General features: G+C 41.3%; 1 long non-coding RNA gene across 2 annotated transcripts; it reads right to left on the reverse strand.

Annotated features, from left to right (window-relative positions):
- LOC311438826 lies at window positions 1-27730 on the reverse strand. 2 transcript variants are annotated; one of them, XR_014694344.1, is made up of 6 exons: window positions 23270-23340; window positions 5459-5591; window positions 4058-4185; window positions 3641-3803; window positions 2437-3548; window positions 1-1219 (listed from the first exon to the last, which is right to left on the reverse strand). It is a non-coding gene; the product is annotated as an uncharacterized lncRNA (long non-coding RNA). The 2 variants fall into 2 exon arrangements; XR_014694343.1 differs by lacking the exons at window positions 4058-4185; window positions 5459-5591; window positions 23270-23340 and adding exons at window positions 26589-26648; window positions 27641-27730 and having other exon boundaries at window positions 1-3548.
- Window positions 27731-27854: the final 124 nt, after the last annotated feature.

Raw genomic sequence — 27854 nt, forward strand, 5'->3', positions numbered from 1 at the left:
TACTGCTTGGTGTTTCTATTCTTATTATGTTCCTCATCGGTTTTTAACAATAGAGACAAGTGATTACCTGGCCAGCTGAACAGTAACACGGGGGAGATAGTGCTGCAAATGTTATGGAGCAGTCTGAAATAAGGCTCCTTCCCAAACACCGCGCGCGAGAGCACACAGCAAAGGCTTTCTGCGCACCGCAGCACGGGCACGTCTGCAGGAGAGGCTTGTCCTGATCCCAAGCGGCCATCCTCTCTCCTGCCAGCACATTCGTCACCATTTTTCATGTCGTTATTCGTCAAGTTCGGCGGGGCTGACATATGAACCGGCAGAACCGAACACCTGGCTGTCACACATTATCGCATCGGGTTGCAGCGCGGCGCCAGGTGGTCCCACGTCACGCAGATGCCTGCGGGCTGAGGTCAGCTGCCTACTGTACAACGCCGCCGTCATGCGGGGCAGCGCAGCCGAGGTGCTCGGCCAGCAGCAGAGAAACCTCCTCCCGCGCCACTGCGGGTGACGGCCACCACGCCACGCTGAGGTTTCGCCTCCCTGCCTGGCTTCGGTTGCATTGCTCGCACGTGGCTGGGGGGAACAGCGTGTGAAATGAGGCTCCTGCGTGGATTACTTGGGAAGGCAGAAGATTTAAAACGATGCCAGCTCGGATCCTGTAAATCTTCTCATTCATTTGCGGTTCCAGAGGCTTTTCCACTTGTGATATTTTAATATAGTAATGCTTCAGAGGAAATCATTGCCTTTTATCCCCCATTTGTGCCGCTGAAAGCATTTATTACAGAGCACTGTACAACAGGGCTGGCTGCCTTTAAGGCAGCATCACAAAATCTGACTGTACTTACTGGCTTGCGGATACATCATCTCTCGGGAATCAGGTTATCAGTTTCTGGGTATGAGTCTTCATACTCGGTTCTTCAATTACCCAGAAAGATGCAGAAGAACCCGCAGGGCTCCAGCAATAAGCAGCACATGGCCAGAGGTACTAAAGAGCAGCGTTACTCCAGCTGCCATCAGCATAAATTTATCATAATTATTTTCCTTCTAGACTGGAATAATTCCAAGAGTGCATTAAAAATAGGCTTTTCCCAGTGCAGAAGCATTTGTTTAAAGCCATATCACAACACAGAGATGCAGCATCAGAATCTTATACATGTACCTGCAGACAGATGTTGTGCATTTGAGTCTTCACAAGGCTGCTTGCCAAGATTCAATACATCTAAATTTAAAAAAAAAGTTAATTATGATTATATTCAGAGAAAGTTCTTGCCTGGCACCCTTTCGGACAGAGCACTGCCTTTATGGTCACTCTGTTTTTCTAGAGAGATACAGAAGGTGGTTGCCCAAAATATTCTCTTTTGAGACCACAGTATTGTCTCTAAAATATTCTCAGACCACTTGTCTCACCATTTATTGGTTCACTTTAATATATAACTTGTGGCTTTCTCATCTATTAATCTATTCTTTTGTACTGATTTTTTTTTTTTTTTTTTAATTAAAACTGGATATGTTATCAAAACTGGAAATGTCAAAGCATCCTCACAGATTTATCTTTTAATTTCTAAGAGCATCTTAGAAATTCTTGTCCCCAAACAACTGCCTCAACTCTCCTTATCAGCCAGCTCTGATGTAGACACAAGCTCTAGTTGCTACCAAATGATAGTCGCCTTCGGGCTTATCATCATCTTAGGTTTCTTCGCTTCTGTCAAAAATTGTATCTGCTATCAAAATACTATCTTAAACAAACACCAAGCAACAAAAACAAATAAAGCCAAGCAACCAAAAAAACAAACCTGCACAGAAATTCTCAGGTTCCAGGGGAAAAAGTATCCAGGAAAGGCAGACCTATCTTTTTAACACTTTATCCTCACTAAAAACTTCTTAATTGATTCAATTACTTACATTTATTCAAAAATAGCAGTCCAGTGTCCACTTTATGTCTCCCACTTGTACATGAACTCACTTGCCTAAGCCTGTGTTCACCTGTTATTGCCCTACAGTCACATACAGCAATCTTTTATTATTATTATTATTTTTTTTTAATTTTTTTACAGTGGAGCTCAAAGTAAATGACATCTCCAGAAGGTAGAACACAACCTTTGGTAACTGTTGTTTGGATCAGATGCTACGAAACCTCAGATCTTCAGTTGAAAACCAACCAGAAATTGGTTCCACGAATTTCTTGCGACTGTGATTCAGCAGGAGCTTAGTTAGAACAAAATGTGATTACTCGCTTTTGGCCATGCAGCCTTCACGAGGCTTTCCCAGATCCGCTCCCACGGACCCAAATTCTGGTTCAGAAGCCAGTTGTTCCCTGGCAGCATTGCTGTGGATCTTGGTCAGAGATTTAGCAACACCTTCTCCACAGGCTTACAGCAAACACCAACATCCCCAGCACACACGCAGAGCTTTTTTATCCTGCAGGTTTATAATTACCTGTGTCAGGCCCGTCACATCTCCATTGCGATGGCAGAAAGGGCACTCTGCATCCCTGGGGACTGAGCTCGTGTACCCGTGCCGTATGCTACACCTTCACAATGAGAAGATGAAGCTTCTTCCAAGTAGAATATGCAACTACAGACTAAATGGACACCTCCGAGCTAAACATAACCTCCTTAATGTGGCAGCAGTAGTGATGATGCAGCAGCAAGGAGCTGGATGCCCACCTGCAAGTTGGCTGAGCAGGGCTGAGCACTTGAACTTCTCTCGCCGGAGCTGGTGAGGCTGAATCAGCCTGAGCCGGCTGAACACCTCTGCACAAGCTTCACGCTTTGCTCTTTCTGCTCCTCCACACAGAGGCAAAACTGTCCCTGCTGTGCAACACACACATCAAAGGCAAGCTTCTGCAGCAAGGAACCTGCCTCTCAAAAGCCAGCTTCATTCCCAAATACGCCACCCCATGCAGACAAGGACCTGAGTCCCCATAGATATCTGGCTTACATATTTTCTGCGCTGTTCTAGAAATGACAGCGACCCATACACGGTCTATGTAAAAGAAGCATTAAAGTTTCATTTAACCAGTCGAAGACAATTATATTTTTATAAGGCTTCTGTGGGCAGAACAAGGCTCTCTTCTGACGGGGGAAGCAGTAAGAGAAAGAAGTGCTGTGAACTCCTCCTTTGCTGTTTCTTGGGTCAGCTGCCAAAGCTGGCTGCAGGCAGCTTTGGTTCCTGGATGGCAGGGCCGTGTTTGAGGGGGAGCGGTGGGTTCTGCTTATACAAGTGCCCACAGGCATCTTTGCCAGCAGGCTTGCAAACAAGCAAGAAGATTTTTAACTAGGTCATTTGGGTGGGCTGCACGAGGGAGAACTTCTGCTGGCTCTGCTTCTCACAAGCAGTGGAAAACCTGGCTAGGAACACGCTGAGGACAACCTTCTTGTAGCCGGCAGGAGATGGTAGAGCAAGAGAAACAAGGCAGGGAGGCAGAATAACGACGACCTCGTGGCCTGTTTCAGCAGTCGGCAGCCAGCATCGCGGTGGGAAGCTGACACGAAAGGGGGAGGTGGCAGGAGAGCTCACCGGTCCCCAAGCCTGGGAACTGTCCTGCCCTGCAGGAAGAACAACAGAATCCTGTTAGACAAGGCTTAGTACTACCTACACGGACAGAAAAAAAACAAACACATAAAAAAAAAAACTTAACTCTGTATTTTGACAGCTATTTCTTTGCTTCTTGTGGCTGCAACGCTTGCAGGTTGTTTCCTGCAGACTCCAGGAGGCAGAGCTGCTGCTTGAAAGCAGTGCAGGGGTTTAAAACCTCGTCTTTCAGAGCACTGTCTTCTGTGTGTTTCACCTGTTCAAGAGTGCTAAACAAGTTGAAACAGGCATGAAACTGAAAAATTGAACTAGGAACAGTTAAGCTCAAAGGAAATAATTCAAGAATGACCTCTAGTCCCTGACTTAAGCCGAAGCATAAAGTTTTCATGTCTAGAGCAGCTCTCATCCATCTGTGCAAATCTGACAGGGTGATAACAGGCAGCCAAATCAGACAGCTGTCACTCAGCAGCAACACCTCTCCTACATCCCCGTATTGCCTCTCGAACCCAAACCACACTCAGACCTTTTATTTCACCTTCTGTCCACAGCCAGATTAAGATTCGACCCTCCTCACTTAATGCAATTTCCATAAATGTTTCCAGAGGTACACGAATAAAGAACAAAGATATGCAGGTGCTTGCAGCCAGCTTCCTAAAAAATTAAAACCCAAATTTTCGTCTATAAAAGCTATTACCTATTAAAACAAAAGCAAGCAAGCAACCAAAAAAACAGGAAAAGAAACTTCATCAACCCTAGCTTTCCTAAAAACTTGTGGAAATGAAGCAAAAGTCAAGGATGCGTGACATTAACCTGCAAATGAGAGTCAGAGCCCCTGTACTACTAATGTTTTTGAATATTGTGGAAATTATGATAGAAAAATAAGTATTTATTAGATCTAGAGGAGCCCCCTTCCCCTGGCCATCCCGCTGTGCTGAGGAATCTGGCTTTACATTTTTTTTCTGTTTGGAGAGCAGCGTATTTTATATTCTTCACAGTATGCGTTTGACATTCTCCACAGACTGTAAGTTTTCAAATATCCTACAGAAAATACCACTCATGGGGAAGAAGTGCAATGAATCCATGAGATAACTCTTTCACCTAAAATAATTGTTTTTGTGAAATCGGGCAAATCTATCTCCAGCAGGATTCTCTTCAGGAGAATAAGTAACTTGGTGACTTCTCTTTTGGGGCACGAGAAGGTGACATTGTGACATTTCCATAGATCAGCACCACTGAAAGTCCCCTGCCGTTCCTAGGTGGCTCCCTATTGTAAATTAGAGTTTAGAAACAAGGGATTTTCCAAAAAGACATGCCTGACAATAAACTTTTCATCCAAAACCATGATGAAATTTAAAGAGTAAATTCAAAAATAAATTTGAAATAGAACCATAGAAAATCCTGAGTTGGAAGGGACCCACAAGGATCATTGGGTCAACTCCTGGGTCTGCACAGGACCACCCCAAAATCACCCCTACTTGTGCATTGTCCAAATGCTTTTTCTACTCTGGCAGCTCAGTGCCATGACCCTGGGGAGCTAGACACTTTAGGGGGTTACATCTAACATACAGGTGGCACTCGCAAGCACCTGCATTTCTGAGTTTCCACAGCTGCCTAAGCCTTGGTAATCCCTAACACCAAATCTCTGCTGCAAAAGTACAGCTACATGGTTTGGAACACCGCATTCCTTCGGTCCTTCATGCCTTTTACCTGTCTGCATGGTGAATTTGTTTTGCATGGTAACTAATTGCATTGTTCTTCAACCAACCAAAACCATTGGGAAGCCTTCTAAATTCTGCATGTCTTTTCTCCTGAACAAACACACCCTCAAGCTACAGAATAGTTCTGCTGCAGTATTATAACCTGACAAGGAATATGTAATTATGTATCCTATGGGGCAATAAGAAGATGGCATAGCCTCACTCACCAGGTAGGAAGAATATTTTCATCCTTTTGTCCAGTTCATTTTTAAGTCTTCCCTAATATAGGGGCACACAGGTGGCTCAGCTCACAAGACTGCCAACACACTCCACACTCAATATTAGAGAGTGTTTTGTCATCTTTTTTTTTGGAAAAAAACAAAACAACATTTATGTTATTTAATGAATAATATTTTTTTAAATATCTGACCTTTTCCAATAATGCTTGGACAGCCTGAATAACTGGAAGAGTCATTGCTGTTTTTTCAAGACAAAAAGTTACCAAAAGATTCTTTCTTTTGTCTGTCCAGATGGTGGTATTTAAGCAAAGAGTAAAACAATGAATAAAAACCCCTTGGACTAGATGACAAGATCATTGGCTGGAATCTGAATTTCACGACCACTGTTTCATAAGTGAGATGAAAGCCTTCGATTCCAGATTTCAGTTGTGTTAAAATACTCAAGCAATCTTCATTCTACATGTACGGAAAGAATGTAAGAGAGTATTGCCATTACGGTGTCTTCCTTCAGCACACTGCAAAGATGGCTACAAATAAATGCATTTCATCCCAGGAGTTTAGCTGGGAGTACCAGGAAAGGTACATGGATTGGATGCAAACACACAAACGTTTACCTGATCTCCTAATCTGGATTTCTAGTTTGAGTTCCCTGTGTATCTGTGCTTACCCAGCTTCCATTTGGCTTGGTCACATCTGTTAACAAAAACGAAGTTTCACTCCCTCTCACTGTCAGCAAGACAGTGGAATTTGGCTGTTCCAAGTTCAGGTTCTGGCTGGATATTTTGTATGCTTTTTTGGATTTCCTCTATTTGGGATTAAGGGGAAGCCTGACTGCACAGCAACCTACAGCTGAGGGAGTGGCTTTTGGAGGAAGCCTGGAGTTTAGCATTACCCCAAGTCTTCTTCCTGGTTAAGAGTTCAGCCCAGAGCAGGCCATAATTTATATTAAAATATGGTTAGAGAGTAAAATTCTGTCAGTTCTACTCCTGTGTTTTTCAAAGCACTAAACAACCCTGTTTGGAAACTGCTGACCAAGCGTCCCTTGAGAAGTACAGATTTTTCTCAGCTAATGCACAGGCTCACTCACGAGCCCAGAGCTTGCTCAAAAAAGTGGCAGAACTGTGAACCTATGTTCCCTTTACCCTAAACAGTGCTATGCAAAGGAAGAAATGAGAGACACGTGCTAACCGTCTAATAAGTATTGTACGATGATGATAAATATTTGTCATTCATAACTGACATCTGCTCTCTAACCACATGCCATGTAGTAGAATATTGTTGCATATTTCAAGGACTTACGTTCACATTCCTGTGAGCACGGACTCCTGTGGCCACAGCCTGGGGCTACACATAGACCTGAGCGAAGGGATACCACTCTCTGCTCTCTGTGCCACTGCTCAAGGGCTCCAGACACTTGCCCAGTGCCAAAAGCCCCTTCTGAGTTGCACTAATGATGGTAGAGTCCCACACAAAGAAATACAAACACAATTTCAAGTAATTCACATGCGATTGAAAAAAAAAGCCTTTTGTTAGCATAATATCAGAAATGAATCTGATTGTTTTCCTTTTAAAAAAGAAAAACGTTAGATCTCAGGATTTTGATTTGCATATAGGATACCTGTATATTAGTTATTCAGAGCATGCATCCTTTGTAAACGTGCCACGCAAATACACGTTTGGATCGTTATCACAAGAAGGCACTAATGAAAATGACCTCAGTGAAATAGCCAAGTGTAAAAGAGCTTCCATTTCCCACCGAGGATTTCGCAATGAGATTAGGACAATCCTATCGCACTGGCACAGTCACTGAAACAGTCTTATGGAAGATTTTGCTTTCCTCTTGGTAGGAAATGAAATGCTGAGGTCTCGAGAGGTGCCTCTGGCTGCAGTAACTATTCTTAATCCTGACAGCAGCAGTAAGAAATTAGAAGCAGCAACCTTTGTGTTACTCTACTTCACACTTTGATTCACAGCTAACTTCTGAAACAAAACTATGCAAAGGTTTGAGACCAATTTGTAAGAACATTTGAGGCTTTTCTGTCCATAAGATGGTGAGAGGCAGGTTAGGAGCTAACACATGCTTCAGGCTTCTGGACGTGATCTTTGTGGGCAACCGTGACACTGCAAGGGCACGAACAGCCTCACCTTCCTGCAGAACCACCTCTCCTCCTGCCTTGCAACAGGCAAGTCAGGAAGTACTCCTAAAGCTAAGGTATTTAGGTATACAGAACATTATATCCTAATTAACCACACCCCACATCATTCCACTCCCATTGGGTACATGGCAAAGCGAAGAACCAACATAAAGGAAGATTAAGAGAAGTTACTGTGCACAGATTTTGTCTTTCAGTGCCACTAAGCAGCAATCAGCAAAATCCAGATTAGGAGGAAGCATCTCCACCTTTGAGATAGGTCAGAACTGGCAGCAAAAATCACCCTTCCAGAATGAATTAAAATATTGGCACAAAAAAAAACCCTAAAACAACAAACAACAACAAGAAAATTGCTGTGCATATACCACATAAAGACTGGATGACAATGTCAAAAAAACCTATAAAATGCAGCACGGTGACTTCAGCAGGTTAGGAACATCTCCGCCAAGCCACAAGGTAGGCAGTGTAACTTGCTGATTCTGCAACATGATGCAAACTGTAAAGAAAAGAAAAGGTAGTTACAGGAAATCTGTAAATGTCTAAAATGCTGTTTTAGGGTAGAGGAGCTTGGCTGGCCTTGCCTTGCTCCATCCTCCTTGACTACGGGATCCCCCTGAAGGCACAGGCTGGCGTAGCAGGAGGATCTGTCCCGGCGGGTGCCTCTGACAAGCCATGTCCCCTACCATGGGGCTCGGCGACAGGCTTGAGATGTCTTCAGCACTCGAGTGGGAATGCACCAATAATGGAAATACATTTGCTTTTGAAAGTACTATTCCAGGAGGCGAACTGGCTCCAAGAGCAGTCGGAAATGGCAATGTTGTGTCTGAAACTCTTTTTTCCTCCTCCCTCCACATCGTTACAGCTCACCATAGCGCACCTTTTCTGTAGAGCCAATGTCCTGGTGTGCAATAGGGATCCCCACTGCAGAGCCCAGGTTATGTGGCTTGAAACGGGACTGTCACAACAGCGGCAAAGCCCAGCAGTGTCCCTCAAAACGACACCTCTACTCTGAGCACACCAGCACAGAGATTCACCCAGGATTTTCCCTCTTTAAAGTCCCCTTTGTGATTTTCGTAAAAACCTGCCATGGTGCTTTCCCCGAGATTCACATCAGCCCAAAGGAATGCTGTCGACACCTAATCTGATGGCACAGAGAGCCAAAGATTTTACAGTCTGACCGCTTTTCCGAAGCTGCTTGTCACCAAGTGATCACGTTCCCACAGCCAATTGGAAATCCAGTTTCCATCCCTAGAGCAAAAAACTATCAAGTGATAAAAAATAAATAAAAACCAACGCTGCTTCAAGAACATGGTCACAAAGAGACGTGGTGCTACGTGTCAGGAAGATGAACCACAGCCACTCTGTCAGAGTAAAACATTAGCGAAGAGCTCCTGCAGAACAAGCTGTGCATGCAGACACTTGGTTTGAGACCAAAGCGCGCTCCAGTGCTGGAAGAATTACTCTCAAATACTAAAAAACATGAATTGCTCCTTGCTGTGACAAGGGTGGATAATGCACCATCAGCATCCCTTTCTATAATGAAGAGGAAAGGAACAAGGAGAAAAAAAAAAAAAAAAAAAAAAAGAATTTTTAAATTATCATCAAAAAGCTGTAGTCTCCCAAAATAAACTTACTTGAGAAAAGTTGAGTTTTGTACTTCCATGGCAAAAACCCATATAAACATTATTTGGCCTCATCTTGCCAAAAGGTTGTTGACAGAGGATGTAAAGTAGCAGGAAGCAGAGCTTTTTACAGTCCTGCAGGCATCCATTTGTCACTCCGAATCCTGTTCCTGTAGTGGGAAGCGCTCCTCATGAAGGGAGACACCTGCTTCTCCCCGGCACGCAGCTCCCCTGCGGGCCATGAGTAAACCCATACATTTCGGCAATGTTTTTCATCCTCCTGAACCCAGCAGTAATCCAATTTAAGATACAGAGTGGATTTTCCAAGGCAATGAATGATACCTGTTATTAACAGAAGATTTTGGACACATTTCTCTTTACAAAATTAACTAGGGGTTTCTAAGCATCTGGATAATTAGTCACTACGGTCTATTTTGGTGTCCTGCTTTCTCGGTATCGAGATTAAACAAACCAAACTGAAACAGAACTGAGAAACAAGGCAACATGACATACAGCATTAACAAGGTGTCTATACCTGGTACGTTGGTCTTGTTATATGTTGAACCAATGACCTAAAACAGCTGGGAAACTGAAATAATTGCTGGAAAGCTAAACTATGCTGTATATTTTGTACCAGTATAGTCAGTGTACTGGAAAATAAATATATTTTCCAAGTCCAAAAATCCAGGGCTAGAAAAAACATTTATTAAGAGCGCTCTCTACTTACACTTCTAAACCAAGTGGTCCTGTTCAAGTTTGTTTGTGCGTGGTATACTGAACTAGCAGTAATAATCTGCAATCAGCCAGCAGTGTTTTTGCCTTCCCGCTCCCCTTCTAGCCTGCAGGATATTACAGTCTTAAATATTTCTATAAGATGCGTACCAGGAGTATAATATTAGATGCTCTGCACATCAGATAGTGACAAGAAGCTACATCAATATTATGATCACATGAAAGCTGGCCATGCTTCCAGACCCCTGTAAGCGTGATTAGCGAGCCCACAAAATGTACTTGGAAAATAAACCATGGCTTTTAATTTCCACAAATCTAACAGCTCCCACCAGTTGGGAACTAGATTAGGGACTATCGTTCTGTTACGTGTGTACGCAGAGCCCTGCTGCTCTCAGAGTGATGTTAGAGAGCAATTAGGGGCCAACACGGGGCTCCCCAAAGGGCTCTCTATTGTCAAAGGCCACACGTGGTAGCAGAAAGCAGCAGTGGTGACAGCATTGGGATCGAGGCCTTTTGGAGCTCAGTACAAAACCAGCTTTAAAAAATTACCTGAAAACTCAATCAGCAGCCCAGAGCTTTTTAAAAAGGGTCTCCACAAGGGTAAACTTATTTTTTAGAAAATTATTTTTTGTGGATTTTTTTTTTTTTTAATGTGAAATCTGTTTGATGAGTTTATTTAGGTATTATTTTACAGGGCTATGTTCGTTTCAGCAGCACGTAATGGATAATGAAAATCATTCAATATCCCTGCCTTTCCAGCTGCAGCTCGAGCTGAAATATTAAGCTATCATATAACAGTGGCAACTCTCCAGGCAAGGAAAAAAATGTTTTGCACCTGTTTACAAATGTATTTAGTCATTATTCATCATTACCTTGATTCTACATCTGATCAAATACACTCGTGCCAAACTTGCTTTCCATCACGACTGTTTCAGGGCTCTCTTACTACCGAGCTCAATCCTGACTTTCTAAATGGCAGGGAATCCCAAACGCGCTTGCCATTTCATTTGCCTGCTTCAGTCCAACCTGCTGTGACTTAAGGAAATCCCTATATGCATTCATCCAACGTTGCCTTGAAGATCTTCTCTGAAGCTCCCCCCTGCCAGCCTACCTCAGACGTACGTAAAATCCTCCTCTTAGATGTCCCTTTCCAACAGAAACTGCATCACTGGCAATCGGCATTTCCTAATGATCGCACTCCCCAGCTTCAGGAATTGACAAAAGCATCCTTTCAAGTATAAGCAAGAAGGCAAATAACATTTTTATTGAATCATGAAGAATTTACACAAATGCCGAGCAGCCCCACTGCCCGTTTCCAGTGTTATAATAGTTCTAGGAGCTGGAGTCAGGCTGGAGCGATGTTGAAAGAGTTACACAACTTGGGAATTGGACTCAAAAGCCCAAACCAAACACGATGACAATGCTGAGTTATGTCGGAGCCATAATATGATGTAAGGAACTACTGGGAAAATTTTAAACGAATACAGTTCCTTTGCTGCACCTCGTCCAAGATGCTGATGTCACTGCTCGAACCAACAAACACGGGAGGTTATCTGAGGAACAACCAGGACCGTACGGAAAGTGTATGAATTGGACTGGACAGACACCTGGACTGTGCCAGTCATCGTTCACCAGCTACAGTCAATGTGCTCTCCCTTAACTTGTCAGATCGTCTTCTGCTTTTAAGGACTGTGCTCAAACACTGTATTTTCAGAAGGACAGATCTCAAAACCATGTCTTGGCCATACATCTGATTTCCTGGAGTAACAGAGTTCCTTTAGGTTCATCATTTCCCCTCCTTACTGCTTTAAGAAGAGCCCTAACTGCACTTCAGCAGAGGTTTTTCTCTGGTTGTTGTTTTAACCCAGGTTTCAGCAATGTGAATGGAGACTGCTCCAGCTGACCGGGGTGGGGAGGTCAGGATAGGAATCACTGCAATGGCACAGAAAATTCCCTTTGGAGATATGTGCAGATCACAGCACGAGTGAGTAGCCTTGACTCCTCGAGCGATCACCCATACAGATTCTCATCCACGTGACTGAAAGGCATTTGCACCGAATTTCGAGAAAGAAAAGGGCTGCTGTTTGAAGGCTGAGGATAGGATGGACTCCCAGTCCTTTCTATAACTCTGCCTTAACAGGTAAATGAAGTTTATTCATGAATCTCACTCTACACAGCAATACCTGAGACCCACGGGACTGCTGTGGCTCCCAGGGAAGCAGCAGGGACTGCCTGAGCCTTAGAGGAACAGGGCTTTCGTGTGCTCCTTGTTATTTGATAGCTCGTCTTAATATAGTTAGAAGAGTCTGAAGCATATGAGGGTTGCCTTTATCAACACAGGGCTGATAAAGCCTATTTTATGGAGCAGGTGCAAAGACATGGAGGGTATGAAAAAACACCCAACAAATAGGGAATAATGAGAACAATTCAGTTTTCTTTACATTAAACAGTAAAAAGCTTTTCACACAGGGAGTGGAAATTTAACAAGGTTCAGATTATAAAATGGATTTTGAGCGGAATAACAGAAGATAAATGCTGGAAGTCCAGAACTACATTTTACAGAAACTTGCGAATAGACCCAAGTCTTCTTGTATGGGATATGAAAATATCTCCACCAGCTCCTTGCCATATCATCTCTCCTAGCTGAAGCAATAGCCCTGGAGAAGGCAACATTAGCTTAAAATTCCCAGTAGTGGGCAGAGGGTTTCCCAGCACAAGCCCAATGACGTAAGAACAGGCTGAGAGGATGATGACAAACTTTCCCATAAATATTTCCGTCAGGGAAAGAGCAAAAAGAGATGACAGCAGTGCTAAAAATGGCTCTGGTGCCAGCACAGGCAACGAAGACAAGGACAGGACTACTCAGGAGATGATCAGCTCTGAAGGTGACGCAGCCCATAATGTGCTTTCCAGGGGGAAGCATGAAATCCTGAAAAAGCGAGTTGGGAAGACAAGACAACGTGTTGGAAGCTACTTATCTTCAGGTCTCCAGCTACAGAGAAACTGGAAAGAGAAACAGAAAACTGGAGGTCTCAGAGGAGCATGTAGAGGATAAACTTCATTTTACTAATGTACATCTTTAAAATCAAGGGTAAATGTAGATGATTGTGCGGTCAGTTAAGGAAAGAAAAAGGAGAGACTCTCAAGGAGAAAGAATGCTGGGATAACTTTGAGCAAAGGGATGAACCAGTAGGTAAAATCCACTTGACATCACTAAGTGTGTGATGAGATCTGAAGAGCATGGCTTCTCTTAAAGACAAGGCAAACGATCTGGTTTCCACAGAAAGCTACAAAAAGTAAGTTAAATGTGAGAAAATTTTGAGGAAGTCATATATACAGCTCACCACTTTTGTAAACATATAAAAGGAAGAAAATAAAACCCCAGCTCCCTCAGTGCTTCGCAGTGTGCAAAGTTACTGCAAAAGCAGCAGGAGATAACCCTGAGTGAGAACATCTCCAGATGAGCAAGTCTCTCCAGGTGATTTCTAAGTCCGCAAACCCCATCAGAGCAAATCCCAGAAGAAGGTCCACAATAAAACAACTACACATGTCTAGTTTTGCTCCTGGGCATGTGCGACCCATATGGCTGCAGCTGACACCCCTTCACCACTCATACGCTTCACTGGAGGTCACGCATTGACTCTGGGCTGGAAATTGGGGAAAAAAGCCTCCCGAGCTTGGGCTCCGACGTGCACAAGAGCCGACAGGACCGCGTGGGGGACGGGGAGGCTGCAGACCGGCTGCGCACGGCGCCCCGGCTCCTACTTCTGCTGTTGGCCGCTGCTTGCCCTCAGTGGAAAGCTAAAACTGGAGAGTGGGAAGAAACAGGAAGGTTTTGCATTATGCTGTTATTTGCAGTGCCAGCAACAGCCAAAACAGATTAGTCGGTGTCCAAATTCAAGAGCACGTGCTTCAGAGCCAGCTTCCCAGTTGTTCACCATTTATCTACCCCTCATCTCCTCCTGAGATAGCGTTAACTGTTTCTAAGCTTGAGCAAGTCACCCTCAAGTTATTTATCTCAATTTCAGCCAAAGGGAGTATTCCTGGCATGGCTGCTTTCCTCAAGAGTGCAACCAATTTTCAGTGTAAACATCCACCTGTCTCCACAGCCAATTTCACAAAATGGTTGTAAAAAAAATAAAAAAAATAAAAAAAAGGAATTTAGCGCAGTCATTAACGACAGCATCCCACAATGAGGAAGTTTTAGAGTACGAACTGCTGGGGTTTTGTTCCAATGAATGACAATAAGAGTCCACTCCTCCACCTGGAATATACAATCCCCAAAATACGAAGAGGTTGGGGCTCTGAGGAAAAAAAATGTTTTAAAGCTTTTCTCTTTCTTTTCTTTTGTATTTTTTTTTTAATTTCTAAAGAATATTTCTCACATTGACTAGTATTGAAAACTATTTTCGCCCCAAAGCTTAAATCCATTGGACTGAATTTTGCAGACATTTTAGGATATTTCATTAGTAGACTGTCTCTTGAATTACATGGATCGCAGAAGTGGCATTGAGAGGGGAGTGCTGGAGACAAGCAGGAAAGAGGTATAATGATGTAAATAATGGGACCGAGGGGAGAAATGGCAAAAACTTGTTGGGAACAGAAAAAAAGCTGAACTTTTTCTTTCAACTTCAGATCTAAGACTTAAATTGAATTTATAGTTCAACAAAAAGGCATTTCTAATTTAAATTTGCTCATTATAGCAGTGAATGCTGGGGGGAAGGAAGCTGTGGGTAGAGGGGTAGGGAAAAGGAGGTTGTGGGTAAGAAAAAGAAAGAACAAGAGAAGGAGAAAGCCATGCATGGGCAGAAAAGAAAAGCACACTCTCTTTCTGGAGGGAGAGGTTGCAATGGACAAAAGAAACAGCAGAACGAACAACAAAGGAGAGAATTTACTGGAGAAGAAGGAAGTCGTGTAGTTGGAAAAGAAAAAAAAAAGGCATGAACAGCAGTGACTATTTGCTGAGCTTGCTGAGGGAAAAGAAAATCAGAATTAAGAATTCAAATATGGCTAAATCTAATGCATTACTGACACTAATTCCTGACAAAATATATGGTACTTAGACTAAAGGAAAACAGACACTCAAAAAGTTACACCAGTGTCAGGTAGAGAAAGAGGATAGAAACCAAGGAAAGTGAGAAAATCAGACAGGTACACAAAATTATGGGGTATGTACCTCCACCATATCTGGTTATGAATCATCTTCTATTTAAACAAGCCCTTCACTGCCTTATTCCATCAGATTTGTTTTATCAAATAACTTAAGGTAAAGGTTCCTACAGTATTGGAGTGCTCGGATATTTATTTATTTTTTTGACCAGAAGGATCCAGGAATTTGTGTCTCGTCTTGGAAACAGAAGCTAGTAAAAACATAAAAGGATGCTGGGGATGCTGATTTGTCAAAGCTCAGACAAATGAAATACAAGGATGTCAGATGCAGATACGGATGCTCAGAAGACACAGATACCTGTGATGTTTGATGGCAACAGAGTAATCTTATGCCTGTTACAAGATCATCACTAGAAGTAAATCTATTAGGAGATTATCACTATGAGTTAATCTATTTACATCTACTTATACAAACTTATAAAAAATAACAGGTTTCTTTTTGCAATAGAATAACAACTAAGTGTATCTTGAAACTGCTCTGGTAATATTAAATATTTAAATTACCACAAGAGAAATGTTTCACAGCACAGTCATATTTTGTGCAAATATTTACCATTATATATTGCAACTAGAGAAGCAAATTCTCAAAGGTCGCAGTACTAAAACTGCATAAAATTAGAAAACAAACATTGAAATGGCAAACTGCTTCTAAATAAGAACAAACTGATCACAGGCAAGTGAACTAAGCTTCCTCTTTGGCGTTAAAATCTATTAAACCCATACTGAGTGCGTTTACAAAGGTATAACTCTAAACATCTGGTTATGCAGTCAGCACAGGCTGCTTTCTAAGCTACCAGTGGCAGACCACATTGAGCTAAATTCTGTGTCAAATACTGAAGTCAATTTCTTTCCTTTCTTTCATAGCTCAAAGAGAAAGGTATGTTCATATTAGTGTGGTTTTTCACTTAACGCTAGGAAAGCTGTTGCAAGGAAATTTTCTGCTTCAAGCTTGCAGATTCATTGTGTCATAGCAGATTTTTTTTTATTATTGTGATTATTTTACAGAATGAGGTTGTTTTTATTTTTTTCTTCAGTTTGTTGGTTCTGTTTGTTTGCTTGTTTTGCATTTTAAATCTTCCCCAGAAGCACCAGAGATCAAGTGACTGATGCAGGAGCTGAGACTTAGAGGTCCAGACTGACCGAGGAGGTAGGGCTAAGGATGCCCTCAGGAGCTCAATTAGCGGGTCACATTCGCCAGCGTAGAGTCATACATCCATTTTTGTGATCCAGCACTGGCAAGACCTTTCCTGTGCCATGGGAAAAATCACCTGCAAAACCTTCAGCTTTCCCAGCTGCCTGGAGAGCAGCTCACCCGTTCTCAGACCACCTCACGAGATGTCCCTTAACAGGGGAGGACACCACACAAATCACCAGGGATCTTCTTTTTCTACTCAAGAGAAACACCTGGCCTAAACAAGTGTTTAAGCTTGACACTAATACTACGTGCAATGTGATAGCCTAGCATACACAGACCAGGCCTCTTCTGCCTTCTGAACTGATGGTTCAGCTCATTCATGTTGCTGTCTGTACAAAGGCTTCCTCTGCAGCACAGGTAGGCTCGGCAGGAGTCACTCCAGGAGCAAAGGGAAGACAGAAACTAACTTTAAATACGTGCAAAAACGTTCCCTAGCATCGCTATTTGTATTGCAAGTGTGTTAAAGCAAATTCTGTTTAGAGAACACTGAATTTGAAGTCTCTGTATTTAGCAGGTAATGATTACCTTGCTCTTTTGCTAAAAAATGAGCACTAACTCCACATCTGTCTGCTTAGAGGCAATATCGACATTCATAGCAGTCTACTTCCAATTAGTTTGTAATAACATATTTTAAATTAACACTGATTTTACAATAAAGGGCATATCTAGTGTAAGAAGATTGTAAAAAAAAAAAAAAAAAAATTAAAAAATAAGTGCTTGGATGATACTCTGAAGGTTAGAAGAGAATCCCTAAGCAGAAGATGCATTACATGGATGAGCTTCAGTTGAGGCAAAACTCACATTTGCCTTGCTACATAGTCTGTATTCTTCCTATCTTATAACAAAACCTTATGAGAAACCTTCCTATAACCGAGTTTTAGCCCTGTCTACCTAAAAGCCTCTGGCAAGAGGCTGAAGAAGGAACTGGAACAGTTGTTGACCCGCTGTTGGTCACTCTAGGTCTGTTGCACACCGTGTGCGTGCATTCGAGGCTGAGATTAACCTAGCACACTTTAAAACGCAGGTAATTTAAAGTAAAAATAAGCCTCATAAATGATAGTCCATCCAAGGGGATCTTCACATGGTCGCTCCACCCGTCACCCGCCGCGAGTCCCTCCGGGATGAGCCGCAACAACTGCAGCGCGGCGCATGGCAGCGGGGAGGAAGTGAGGAATACCAGCACGGCGAATCGCAATTGCAGGGGGAATTTAGGTAGGAAGAATGTAATTACCCACTTTGGAGCCTGGCCAGACCACGGGGGTTAACATCTTATAAAGAGCCCTATGAGAATTTTAACAGCCCCTCACGGTCAGGACCGCCGATTTATATTCGCTTTCAGGAGCGAGGTAACAGCGCTGCTCAGCCGCTTTCTGCAGGAAGCGGGGAGGAATTAACTTCTGCTCGTTCCCTGCACTTCCCACCTACCTACCAAGCAGATTCATACTGCTTAGCCTGCAATAGCTGATGAGAATGCAGCAGAAGGCAGCGTGAGTGAAAGCTGCAATGAATCGGCGCAGCTCTTACTGAGCCTTCAAAAGCTCTACGGGAAGAAAGTGCTTCCTGCCCCACTAAGCCCTCAGTCCTTGTAATGAAAGCTTTCGAGATCATCTCAGCAGGTGTAACCATAAATATTTGTGAAGATGCACAGGGAGGAAGAGGCACACTGTTAACATCAGAAAGAGCTGCTCTCTCTCCAAGAGCAACCACTTGGAAGGAGCAGGAACCTAAAGCACGTGCACACATCAGTTCCCTTCATATACGAAGCAAGGGATCATCACAGATTAAAATGTAAACATAGAGCTCGTGTTAGCAAATAAGCAGGTCTGTGCAGTTTGATCCTGTTTGCTCAAGTAAGCCTGAAAGTTAAAAGCAACAATGAAAGTAGGAAAGATGAGCAGGTAGGAAGAAATAAAAGCATGCAGCTGGTCTTTTTTTTTTTTTTTCTCTCCCCACTGTCACCTTTAAGCAATAAAAAAAAATGCAGACTTGCTTCCAAGTTTCCCTCCTCCAAAATAAAATACCAAGTGAGGCCATAACGGAGCACGGCTTTTCACTCCCATTGAGCTGAAAGCATTTGGAGCAAATTCCAAGAGACTGCCAAATACTCTTTGAAATTGTTTACATTATGTATCCATACCCCACAGAAGTATCTGATTTCTTCAACTAGGTTACACACAATTTAGAGGTATTTAACTTCTTTACCATAGACTAAATGTAATGCATTGTGGATATTTTTATGCTGTTGCTTTGAAACTGCTGAATGTCTGCAGGGGTGCATTTTATTTGCCTTCAGCTAATTTGTTGTGTTTGCATCAGACATAAATAATAAAAAATATCACGGCATCATTCTAGGTGATTTTCTCTTAGAAACCCTTGTGTCCTCTTATCATCAGGATTACTTATTATCATGGAAGACACCGGAGAAAGAAGAAACAAGAAGAGGCTTCAAATCAAGCCAAGTGGAGCATTTGGAGCTGTAAATATCCCTCGGTGATAGCAGAGCTGCTGGATATCACACAGACAACGCTACTGCTGCAGGAGCTTTGTGATTTATGCCAATGAGAAAAGCCACCTTGACGAGCAGAAAACAAAGGACAGACCAGCTCAGTGTTGCTGCAGATTTTGAACATTAGGTTTAAGTTTCACAGGAAATACCGAAGACCAGTGGTTACAGGAATCTCGCAGTGCTGAACATAGCTGGGAGGCTTCACTGGAGAGACGTCAGTCAGAGGCACAAATCACTTACGAGTGATTTGTACCACACAGTTGTAGCCCAGGTCTCACCAGCTCTCCTCTGTCCCCTGTTGAAGATGGGACAGTTTCTGCTTTTTCAGAGGGTTCACAGAGCAGTGCCTGAATTCCAAGGGCACCCTTGAATAGGCACATAACAATTCAGCCTCTCCCGTAAGACCAGCTTGCAAGGGTACTCTGTAGCACAGCAGCTATCAGAGCTGCCTTTATGTTTAAACAGGTCTTGGCACTGGATTGCAATGACCCTCTCCTCCTCCCTAAACAGTTCTCATACAATTTTCAAGAGCTAAACAAGTGTTTAGGAGTTCATTTCTTCACTGACTTTCAGAATTAATTGAGCTCTTCTCGGTCCCCAAGAACCGACGAGTTCTCATTCCCTACTGATTCAAAGTCGTAAGGAACCTATGAGCTCTGGTTTAGAACCTGTGGCCTCTCCACATTCCGAGATAACCAAAACCGATGGTGTAAGATCTCTGAAAGGCCACAGAGACCAAAGGTTTTAATCAACACTTAAATGTTTTAAAATTACTCGGAGTGAAACGAATGTACAGAACAAACTAGTGCTCACCCGCAGTAATGAGCACACTTGCACTTGACTGATTATCGTGTCTTGAAAGGATTTGCTTGGCACTATCAGAAAGGTCTCCAACGCTGATGCTCATCTTTCATTTCACCTCGACTATGGAAAACTGGATAGGTCATAAGCCCAAAAAAATGAACGGAAGATTCATTGCTGACCCAAGAGTCAGTCTGGAATGCTGGAGACCGGCTACGCTCAGCATTACTTCTGGTTAAAGTGCTGTCAAGGTCTTTATGCTTTTGGCCTAAGCTGCATTTCCTTTTGATCCATACAAAGCATATTTTGTACATGTGAGCTCACACTTCATGAGCTTGTGCCTTGTTACAGAGCTGCCCTGCTGGAAGCTCTGAGTTCATTCTGCTCCAGAAACTGGCCTGAGTAGGTTACTTCCAGAGGTTAGCCTGTCCTTTAGACCGTATAAAGAATGGGTCTCAAGTTATAATAAATATGGACAGTACCTGAGTTTATGTGGAGATCATGTAACTTGCTGGCAAATACAAGCCAGCAGTACAGACTTGAGAAGTGGATATATTCCTATATTAAAAAAAATAAAATAAAAATATCAGCAAATGACCATGTCCATAAATTGATCTCATGCTTCAACTTTTTACTTTACTAAGCACTTCAACTTAACTAAGTCCTTTCCTTGTGATTACAACATATAGCTCTTAACCTATATTCATGCCTCACCTTGAGCACAGAAAATGCTACGCATGTAAATGAAGTGCTACAGGTATACAAAATGCTACTGAAGGACAGAAAATTAAAGAAAAAAAAACCCTATTCAGATAGCTCTGAATTGGATTTAGGACAACTTCCACTTAGGCTTCCAAGCAGAAGTCAGCAATGAAGTGTTCCTATAAAAATGAATGATGATAAACACGTAAACAAAGCATGTGATCAGAAAATGTTGGTACTGTCTAGCTGAAGAGCCTTAGGCTGCAGAGATATCTGTGCTGCTGAAACATAAGCAATGTCTTTTTCAAACAACAACAAAAGCACTTGTGTAATTTGCAGGGTCAGCACTGATAATTTAAAGCAAGACCATGGCACATTGAGGACCTTATCTGCATTTCTCTAAATACACGCTACCACAGAGATGCTGCACACTATGGCATATAGAAACAATAATTAAAGAATGCGAACAACTCCGTTTAGTTATTTGCTATGACACCTTAAAAAAAAAATAAATAACAGCAGCCTTTAGGTTTAATGCAAGGTGGTGAAGAACAAGGAATGCATTTTGCCCCATTGGTTAGAGAGAACAAAAGTGGCCATGTATCGTAACACCTGGGAAAAGTCAGGGCATGCACAGCTGGCTGCGAGCTGGTCACACATTCCTGAGGTTACAATTACAGGCAGTGTTCTCAAACCAGCCCCACTGACAAGCAGTTGCAGATGGCCACAACGCTTATGTATGGAAATAGCTTTACTCAGCAAAATCTTAGAAAAATAACGTATCAATAGAAACACTTGTATATGTAGATGTAGCATTTTCTCAGTGATGTTTTCCTCAGCTAGCCCACAGGTCATGTAATATAAACTGAAAACAGGAAATCTTTTGTGTTGCACATCCTATATATCATTCGGTACCAGAGTATCATTTTCTCCCGCGAGTAGACTTCCAGTGCAGTTAAGGCAGGGAAACACTATCGGCGTGGTAGGTTCTGTTCCCAGATCTGCCAGCAGCCAGCTACGTGGCCAGGCCTCTTCTTAACACGCCAGCTTAATGACGGGGCAAAAGGGCGTGATACCGCTCCCCTTTCTGCACACAACTTCGTGTCTCAGTCATTTGGACGAGCAGCACTGAGTACCCTGAAGTGTTCTTTTATAATCTCCGTAAGTAACATGAGAAAAAAAAGCCTACTTACGCTTTCCCTCATCAGTAAAGCCATTTAAAACAACACTACACAGAAAAAGGTCTCCAGCATGTACTGAAATGATCAAAACTCAAGCATGGTAAAACCTGAAAGATGTCCTGCTTAGATATGATAATATAAAGAGAATGTTTTCCCTATTTACAAAACGATCCTTGCAGGATGCTTCTTTAGTAAGGTGAGCAGGGGATCACACGACCAGGTGACATTTTTATCTGATGCTGAAGTACGGACATTTTTTTATAGAAGAAAGGACAACAGCTGGTATTCTGTTAAAATACAGGAGGGAAAAAGATATTTAAGAGCAACACATACTTTGAATTCTAGGTCTTCAAACTCCCCAGTGTTTGACAAAATCTATAGCAGAAGCAATCTAGGAGAAATTATTGAACTTCTCACCACTGGGGCCAGAGCCAGCAATCGTGGCAGAAACATCAACTGAAATTTCAACTAGGACACTGCTGTCTATTTGTGCCGCTTAATAAATCTAATTTTCATGACAAAAGAATGGCCATCTTTTCCAGAATAGAATATACAAAAATTGCATCATCTAAATGCAATTATAAATATTTTAATTGCAGAATTTTCTCTCTAAAACCACAGAAAAACAAACGTACAGGACCATTGCTCATATCTGCTGTCCCTGAGCAAGAGCCCTGTTGCTGTGATTAGTACAGCCTAACAGATGAACATCTTCATGCACATGACCAACAAGGCCAAAAGGTCACTATGGTTTTAATTTCCTATAAAACTCATATCTTAACTAGACTTCGCATACATTTTTCAGATAGTACACATACCTTGAAGTCAGCAAATAACAAAGTTAGATTAAAAATCACTCGGTGTAAACTCTTATTCATAATTTTGATCCCAAACAGCCCCAAGTAGAGCAAACTTCTCCAGAACTTCCAGCTTTTGGGCCCTACATAGGGCTCCTTGGTACAGAGACAGCCTCTGTGAAGGAGAGATTTCACCAGGGTAAAGAGTGCAGGGCTGACCCTTTGTACAGCTGTAATCATACAATTCCCCCCTTACTACTGTGTTTCACACCAAGCTTATTATCCTTTCATTTACAAACCTTTTTAATAATTAGTTTAAATTTGACTCCCAGGTTTGGAGGTTAATAATAGCGAGCTAGTCAAAGTCTCCTGAGTTTGTTGTGAGATAAATTTGAACTTGTATATCCCCTTCTGTATATAGAGATTTTCAAAGATAATTTTATTCAGCTTGTAACTACCAGCACAAATGCTGATTCTAAATATATCTGCTGAACTCCAAATGACTTCTGTTTATAGAAATAGGACATAACAAGCTATTAAATCTTCCTTACAACAAATTGTCCTATGCCAAAATACTTGCTCCAGATTTTTGAGCTACGGTTTAAAGACTTGGACTGACAACCAGAAGAAAAGTTGTAAGATAGCTATTATTGCAGTGTATTTCATCACTGAAGTCCTTCTTTAGAACATTAGAATAATTTGATTTTAGTTTTAATTCTGCATTTTCACAGGTTTAAAAATATACATATTTTTAAATGGTGCTTGGAACCTCCATTAAATGATTTAAGAATTCAGCATGACACATTTTTTCTATATAGCATCCAAGTAAATGCAGAAGAAACAGAACGCAATAGCAACAACAACAACAAAAATCCTGCATACTTTTGGTGACTCTTAGTACTAAACAGAAGTTACAGATTCCTAAGGACTCCACCACTTACTTTTTTTTCCCTCTCTCCTGCTACAGCTCCAACCAGCTCAACAAAGATGGAGCTGTTTCTTCAGTTTCCAAAACCTAGAAGTGGTTAGTAACTATTAACAGGTTCTTATTCTAAATTACACACACCTGAACTGTCAGGGAACAACAGAAATTTTGATTAAGTAAGAGTCAAACTCTGTCTGGTTGAAGTGAAGAGGAACAGAAATAACACAGCATGTTGCTTTGAAATAATCTATTTATCACTAGGCATTTGGGCCAGAAGTTTGACAAGAATCATACTTAGATCTACTCCTCACAGCTGAAACCATTTGTCTTTCAACAACTACTTTGTATGAAATAAACTTTTTTTTTTTCCTGAAAGGATTTTCTTTTGATTTCTCCTGAAGTGAGAAGACAGGGCTTTTTTTTTTTTTTTTTTTTTTTTTTTTTTTTTAAAAAAAAAAAAGAAAAAAAAAAGAAAAAAAAGGAAAAAAAAGAAAAAAACTACTTAATGAATACAAGAGAGTTCCTCATTCCCCCTTCTTTTCAATTTAAGACAATAAATTGACAATAAATTCTCTTCTCTTTTGCAAGGAATGGTCCCTCTCATTCATATAGTGGAAACAGTACCATGCTAACGAGAACAAGCAAAGACACAACCTCTTTATTATTTTATATCCACTTATATAATTATACCTGACTCAGCATCCTTAAAATCCTCCAGAAATAAGGTAAAACCTTAATTTTCTTACCACAAAACAAATGCTCCTATACAAAGACTTTTTACAGAGGTCAAAATGGTCAGTCCTTGTGAATATTCTAATTTAAACAGGCATTTTAAGTGTTGAAGCACAAAATATCGGTGATGTAAAATATCTAAAAAATGTAATGATCCAATTAATGCTGAGTTACTCCATGCATGAATGAACAATTTGACCTGGGCTTGAATACAGTATTTTAATAATGCAGCTGCCATATTCATTGGTCTCTACATTTCCTGAAAACTAATCTGCCAAATAAGTTATACAGTATTAATCTTCTGTGCTTCCGTTCTTGGAGTGCTGAGTTAGTAATGCTCCACAATTGCACGTCATGTCACTGAAATGCTACATTAAAAAAAAAAAAAAAACCTTTGCACATATTATAACTCTAACACATTTTAGGTTGAGGAACTACAACTACCACATTTGAAGATCTGAGTGTGAAGTACTGGCTTCCAGGTAACTTCAGGTCAATTTAGGCATTAATTTTTAAAATACCTTTATTCATTCATTCATTTATTTTTCCTCCAAGAGGCTGTCAGAACCATAGCTGTCTGTCAGAACCATAGCTGTTCTGTACTTCAAACCCTTAGTAATGTGATGACTATCATAAGGTGTACAGAAAATAAATGAACTAGGGTTAAAGCTATTTCCATATAAAACAAAAATTTCCATGTGCTACGCAAGAGCCTCGCTTTTACCACCTTATTGGTACTATTCCAACCTGCAGTCACGTGAAGTGTTGAATCTAACAGAGCATGCTCTGACAAAGCTGTGCCTGTAATACCAAGCAAGGACTTTTAGAGTTCAGATGAAAGCTGTGCTAGCCTGAGCCCTCAAGAGCAATTGTTTTCTTCTCCTATAAATATAGCTTGCTTCATTTCATGAAGAAATTACAAAGACAGAAATAACCCTTGAGCAAAACCAAATTCAGTATTGCTTTGGCAGAGTAATTCAACCCAGTGGAATCATCAGGAAAATTACTGATGTGCAAAAGGACTCACAATTGATTGACAAAGGACTACAATAACATTGGACAAACATTTACAATTTCAGATACATAAATGACTAAAAAAATAACTAAGAATTCTCTAAGTGCAGATGACAACAGCATTACGGTTAATATCTAATCACCAGATTGTGAGAATGTTCAGTAGTGGGGGACAGGATTAACATATTGCTTTAAAACATTCCATTACTTTCTGCATCTGTTTACTGATAATAAAAGAAACAGCTGTTCTAAATGTAACATTAACAGGTGTAAACCATTCATTTGAGATTTTAAAACAATAATTCTCATCCATTTCCTCTTTAGCTATTTTGAAATGTCATTATGAACACCCCTCCTATTAGCTTACACAATTAACTTGTAATTGTTTAACCTCTTCTCATGTCCGCCAAACATATACATGTGGAGTTAGCTTCCTTCTCATTTTGTGCAAAAGGCTCTGTTCTTATGCAGCGCACATCCTGAACTAATTCACCAGATGTGTTCCATAAAATGTTTGGTCACACTATTCAGCAGCTTTCCTTTAACAACTGTTCTATATCAAATTTACTGTAAAAAAGCATCATAATTATGAAGTAACACTGTATCAAATTCACAGACCTAATATCTCGCTATGTGTAGTTAAACTATGAATGATAATTGAGCTTGAAATTGTATATTTACTTTAAATAAGTCCTCCAAATCATCTGCAACAATGTGTGCTTAATTCGAAACCATTAACAAAAGATTTAACATTTCCACGTTTATACTCTCCATAATTTTAGATATGATACTCCACAGTTGAGAGAGAGAGAGAAAATAAAAGCCAATTCTGGTAGGTTTCCAGTTGAAAAATGTACCTTACGTTTCTTATAATGGTTAACCCAACCTGCTAAATGCTGGGCATAAAAGGAAAAAAATAAATTATATATATATAAGAAATCAAGAATCCTTCAATATTGCCATTGCAGCCAGAAAAAATAATTCAGAGATACAGGTTTGTTTAAGAAACACATGCACACAAAACTTTACAAAACCAAACCCAGACTTATTTATGAAAGACGAAAGCTATGAAGACCAAATGTTACAACACTTTCCCAAAAAAGTAAACAAATGAAAATATATTAAAAAAAATAAAATAAAAAAAAAATCTGCTCTTTAATGTTTACTTTCATGAAAGTAATACCAATATGCAAGTAAAAAAGAAATGGAATTAAACCACTCGCATAAGTTGTGACTGCGGAATTATCAGTTTTGTAACTGAGATGTTGCTTGAAGGTGTTGATTCTATCGCGAAATATTTTAAATATTCCATGTTAAAATACAGAAATATAGACGAGGAGCCCAGTTTAACAACATACATCATAGATTTTACTGCTGCCAATGACTTGCTAAGCGTTCCTGAAATAAGTTAAACATTCCTCTGTTTTTGCTATTATTCTCTGAACTGCTACTATTCATACTGAAGGAAGAAAGAAATCCATGGAAATACTCCAAATCCCTTCACACACGCTTCTTTACCAAGGGGAAACGGAAACTTCACTATTAGGATTCTTAATACATTTAGAAAAGAAACATATAAAAGATGTTACCTTCATTGCATGCTTATGTATATATGCAGGGAAAATCATTCTTTCTTCAATGAGATTTTCCTGTATTAAAAAAGAAAATTGATTTTCAATGGCTTCATATTTAAAGAATATGCAACTTTTCACAATTTGGAGAAGGTGAGACGCTCAAGCTGTAAATGCACCACCACTGCTGGTCAAAGCACACAATCACATAGAAAAAAAAAAAAAAGGCGAATCTACACACAAAAAGAAGTTTTTGTTTGTTTGTTTTAAACTACTATTACTAGAGCATATTTTAGCCTGAAAAGCCCTAAATTATCACACAGGGACCACTGCTACCTGCACTAAGCTTATTTTGGGAAGGGGAGAAACAACGCACCATGAGAAGTTTCACAAGCAGTAACACTTCGGCATGCTGGTGGCTGGAAGGAAGGCACAATGCTCACTCATAGTAAGCCTCAGGCCTGCCAGCTGATCGTTTTAATTATCAAATTTGCACAAGAAACAAAATACCAGCAGAGGGCAGCGCAAATACTTCAAGTCCAGCAAGATGCCCAGAGCTGGTCATCTGCCCACTCCACGCCATCACCTCACAGGCCTGCCTCTGGCCTTTCCTCTACAGGAAGAGGCCAAGTACAACAATAACGATGTCTATTTGTTGTTTCACATAAAAAAGATGAAGAGTTTTTGTTTATTTCAAAGAGCAAATGCCACATACATGTAGGTGGAAGACATGTAGCCCGCACACACTCTGAGGAGAGCCTGGTGGGATTTGTTACTTCATGAAAGGTCTGAGTGACACCAGGCATGGATGTAATGACAATATGTTGCTGGGCCTTTCTTTGTGGGAGCCATTACACCAAGCACACCATTTTGGCTTCTTTTAAACCACCAAAAGCCATCTAAATCCACTCCCATCAGCAAGTTCAGTGCCAGAACAAATCAGCTTTAACTCATGTGCCCATAACCACAAGCACTAAGGAGAGGAGGTGCCCAGACTTGCTCCCCAAAGCCATCCTGCCAGCACCCAGCCTCAGCACAGCCCTCAGAAAACAAACCGTACACTCTCCTACCTAAGGGAAATGAGAAGGGGCAGCCTCTGTGGCAGCGGACTGCCAACCTGGCCTGAAAGGCAAGAGGGAAGCCCCAGGGCCTAAGGGCTTGGCCTACTGCACCTGCCCTGACAGAAGTCCCTGGTGCTAATTTGCTGCCATGGCAACTGAGAGCAACTTGGCACCTGTGTGAAATATCATAAATCCTAATTTACCATTCCCCCCTTCCCCCCTT

The sequence above is a fragment of the Aythya ferina genome, assembly GCF_964211825.1.
Source record: "Aythya ferina genome assembly, chromosome: 6".
Classification (NCBI taxonomy): domain Eukaryota; kingdom Metazoa; phylum Chordata; class Aves; order Anseriformes; family Anatidae; genus Aythya; species Aythya ferina.